At 27.4% G+C, this 5,000-nt stretch overlaps 1 long non-coding RNA gene across 1 annotated transcript in view; it reads right to left on the bottom strand.

The window, feature by feature from the left end:
- The window catches only part of LOC122635036, a 22,701-nt gene extending 22,159 nt beyond the window's left edge, over positions 1-542 (bottom strand). Inside the window, exon 1 of the long non-coding RNA XR_006328549.1 lies at positions 530-542. This is a non-coding gene — a long non-coding RNA (uncharacterized LOC122635036). The remainder of the gene's footprint in view (positions 1-529) is intronic.
- Positions 543-5,000: the final 4,458 nt, after the last annotated feature.

The raw sequence follows: 5,000 nt of genomic DNA, 5'->3' as shown, positions 1-5,000 counted from the left end.
AATTAATAATAATGACAATAATAATAATAATAATAATAATAATAATAATAATAATAATAATAATAATAATTTAATATAATATTAATATATAATAATAACTAGGCATGCAACAATAGTTTTTTTCCTTTTTCGTTTTTTCTTTCTTTTTCTTAAATCATTCCCTTGGATTCTTGGATCATCCAAGTTAAAAATATTGTTTCGATCAAACGTATGTGCCTACTTTACTTACTTACGAATGTTTTTTTTTTTTTTTTTTTTTTTTTTTTTTTTTTTTCTTTGATATCCGTCTGTCTCTCCGTCTCTCCCGCTCGCGCGATCTTACTTATTTATCCTCTCTTTCTTTCTATCTTTTTCTTTTTTTCTTTCATTTTTGCTCTCACTCTCGTTATAACAATTATTTGGGCCCAGTTGGCTGTAATAATTACTTATTATTTGTTCTTTATCTTTATTTTATTTAATTTTTTTTTTTTTGTTTGGTCTCTATCACTCTCTCACACTTACAAACAGAGTCAACACACGTCGCTAATACTCTCTCTTTTTCTCTTTCTCCTCTCTCTCTCTCTCTCTCTCTCTCTCACTGCCCTCTCCTCCTTATCTTCTCCTTCGCTTATTATCACGACAATATATCCGGTAATAAAAAATAAAATACTTCCACGAAAAACATTTGTGAGATTCGCGCGTATAATTTACTCTCCGCCATTTTCTTCCTCTCTCTCTTTCTCTCTCTCGCTTACGTATGTATATATATATACGTGCATGTATATACGTATGTATGTATGTATGTATGTATGTATGTATGTATGTATGTATGTATGTATGTATGTATGTATGTACGTACGTATGTATGTATGTATGTACGTATGTATGTATGTATTTATGTACGTATGTTTTTTTTATGTATATCCCGCGCCATTTTGGTTATAACATTATTTTTTAACGAATCTTTGGATTTCTAGTAAAAATTCCATCTCTTTCTCCTTCTCTCCACCTCTCTCCCTCTCTCTCCCTCATTCCTACAATCTACCTAAAAAAAATTTCTTTTTACCTTCTCTCTTCCGATTCTTTCTCGTATTGTGTTTGTTTGTTCATTTTGTTTGTGGTTTTTTCTCTTTCTTTTTTTCTATAAATAAATCTCCCGTTCATCTTATTCCCCAGTGTGTTCCCTTTTTATTTTTCTTTTTATCCACCCCCAACCCTCTCGACCCGGTTAATCCGACGGCGCTCGACATGGGTACCGCTCGATTATTTGCACGTAATTGCTCGATCGTATATATATATATATATATATATATATATATATATATATTTGTGTTATCTATAATCCGCTTGAGGTTTTTTAAAAAAAACTGCTTAATTTTTCTCTTTCCATTTTTGTTTTTCTTTCTTCTTTTTTTGTTTATCTTTCTATCTTTCGTTAACACTATAACACAAGATTGCCAGGCTTATCGACGTAGTCGAGCACCGTAAAGGATTACGATTGTTTCCGTATTTTTTCTTTTTTTTTTTTAATGCTCTCCCTCTCTCTTGTTCATACTTTGTCTCTCTTCCTCTAATTTCTCGCGTTACCTGTAATATACGACGCCATGAGCCATGGGATGCATGAGGATTACTTTTGTGGACAAGCCTCTTTATCTTCATTTCATTTTTATTCTTTCGTCGCCATTTCGTTTTGTTTACTCTTTTTTTTTTATTTACCACTAATTTCTTTCGCGAATGAAAATAGAAAAAAAGATATTTGTTACTATATCGAATTGCAATTTTGTGAAATTTGAATGATGATTGTATCGAATGGGTAGAATTTATTATCATGTATGTTCTAACAAAAATGATATGAAATACTTACATATATATATATATATATATATATATATATATATATATATATATATATATAAATGTATGTATAAATATGTATGCATGTATGTATGTCTACGTATGTATGTATCGAGTGTTTAAAAAATAATTAAAGAAGAAATTAAAAAATCAAACGAATTAACTACCAATCTAAGGACTCAAGCTTACGAAATAATTTCTACTGATAATAAATAAATACATATATATATATATATATATATATATATATACATAATATATTATCGCTGAAAAAAAATGAAATAAAAAAAAAGAAAATGGAATGCACAGGATGTATAGAATGTGTTCGGTTATTTTGCTTCCTTTTCTCTCGAAGAAATTTTCATCTTGCTTCTCCTATAACAGCTGCTTCTGTTTTTATTTATTTTTTTTTCCTTAGCACTTCTCCTTGGGGGAAAAAAAAAAAAAATTAATAAATCGGAAAAAAATGTCATTGAAATCAGGACGAAGGATTCATATGATGCATTCTAAAATACATATATATATGAATGTGTGTGTCTGTGTGTGTGTGTGTGTGTGTGTGTGTATATAGATACTTGTATACATAAGATAAATATCATGATAATAGATAAAAGCATTCCAAAATAAAAACTCGATTGAAATAAGAAGAAAATAGAAAAAAATAATAATAATAATAATGATAATGAAAATAATAATAAAGATCAGGAAGATGATAATGATGATAATAATGGTAATGATAATATATTGATGATGGTGATGGTGATGGTGATGGTGGTGGTTGTAAAAAGGCGAAGAGAATAGCACAGAAATATAATGTGAACTAAAAATATTATTAAAAAGCATTTTACAACAAAAAATAACTAAAAAAACAAACAAAAATACGATTTACAATTTAAATTAAGAACAATCGGGAGGTTGTATCATCTACAAATAATAATAATAATAATAATAATATAATAATAATAATATAATAATAATATAATAATAATAATAATAATAATAATAATAATAATAATAATAACGTAACAAACCAGTACAAAAAAAAAAATAGAGGAGAGACAGTTTTTACGTGCTGAAAATCCTCGGCATTTTTACTAATCCATTATTTCTCGCATTCATCTTTCTCTTTTTTATCCCAGACCCACCCCCACACTTTACTCACTTTTCCTAATCTCAAATAATTGTAATCTTATTCGTAATCATTTACTTTCTTTCATTGTCCCATTCTTTTTTTTCTTTTGCACTACGATTTCGCACGAGGGAGCACGCATCGTAATAGGAGATAATAGAAAAAAAAAAGGAGAAAAAATAGAAGTAAAAAAAAGAGAAAAAAAATGGAAAAAAAAATTGAAGAATTATATACGCGAGATAGTACGCACTCACGCACACGTACACGCACACAGACGCACACTGATAATAAAACATGTCCATACATCCGTCATCCCTTTATTATTTCTCTCTTTCTCTCTTTCTCTCTCTCTCTCTCTCTTTCTCTCTGTATATTACGTCTTAATAGGAATGGAGTTTCATCTTCTATCAAACTTCTTTTTTATTATTTTTCTATGCTATAGGCGTATCTCTCGATTTAATAATTAACTAATAGATCATTAAATAATTAATCGATTAATTAATTAATTAATTAATTAATTAATTAATTAATTAATTAATTTTTCTTTACGATATTGGTACGCTCGATGGCTAGCTGGCTATATTGAATCGTCTCTTTGTCGATTTATAGGAATATGTTGATAGACGATGATGATAATAATAATAAAAAAATTATTAATAATGATAAGTGATAATAATGATAATAATGATAAAAAATAATAATAATGATGATAATAGTGTGATAATAATAATATTAATAATAGCAATAATAATACAGTAATAATGTAATAATAATAATAATAATAATGACGATGATGATGATGATGATAATAATAATAATAATAATTATAAATCAACACACGCTAACGCGATATAAATACTAATGGACAAATACATCTACACGTTACTATATCAGTGGAATATCTAACGTATTCAATCACTGAGAGTGACTGTGTGTGGTGCTTGTGTATGTCCTATGTGTTTCATTTAATTTTTTAAAATTTTTATATGCTTCATTCGTTTGTTCTTTTCTCTTGTTTTTCTTCGCTCTTTCTATTATTGAGATTTTCTTCTCTTTTTTGTTTCTTAACGCTTATTATCGAACGAACGTGACTGATAACTGTCTCGCGTTTAGTAATTTAAAAAGAAAAGAAAAAGACAAAGAAAAAAGAAACACAAATAGATTTTTAATTGCTGACTAAAGTTTCGTGACACACGCATATATATATATACATATATATATATGTGTGTATATGTATATATACACATGCAATTTTTTTATATTATAAACAAAGTTATCAATAAGATAAAAAAAAAATATTAAAGCCGACTAAAAATATTTAATACTTCTACCTTCACGCGTGATCAAAAGAATTTTATTTTTCGATTTTGCGTTTCGTCATATTTCATTATTTAATTAATCATTCTTGTCTTTTTGTTTTGTTTTCTTTTTCTTTTTCTTTTTCTTAAATAATCATCAATGCGCTACGCTTAAAAAAAAAAAGATCTATCAGGGGAAAAATAATTAAACGAGATATTCCTATCGAATTTGAACGGTACTTTGACAGTGTTCAATGATGACGATTGAACATTTAGAATTCTCCCTCTCGTTTTGACACATTCATTGATTTTAAATACAAGCGATAGAAAAAGTCTGTGCGTTCGTTCGTGTTTTAATTTAGTAACAAAAAAAAAAAAAAATAATAAAAAGAAAAAAAAAATCATCATCATAAATTCTAACAAAGAAGAAAAGTGGAAAATTCGTATTCGTTTTTTTACGAACGAATTTGAAAGACAAAAATGATCAATGTTATCGATCAAAATCGTTCATACGAGTTCGATCTTTCCACTTTCTCTCTCTATCTCTCTTTCTTTGTACTTAATCCCCATTTACTTTTCCAAAATTTATAAATAGAACTAACAAATTTATTTAATATCAAAATCCATAATAAACATTATCTCCATCATTTTCTTAACGATCCATAGATCCATAATGATTCATTAGAAAAGAATTATATTTCGACGAAGAACAGGAAAAAAATAGAAATCTCTCCGTTCTA

The sequence above is a fragment of the Vespula pensylvanica genome, chromosome 17 (assembly GCF_014466175.1).
Source record: "Vespula pensylvanica isolate Volc-1 chromosome 17, ASM1446617v1, whole genome shotgun sequence".
Lineage (NCBI taxonomy): Eukaryota > Metazoa > Arthropoda > Insecta > Hymenoptera > Vespidae > Vespula > Vespula pensylvanica.
Note: the sequence above shows the minus strand (reverse complement) of the source record. Positions and strands in the feature narration are given on the sequence as shown.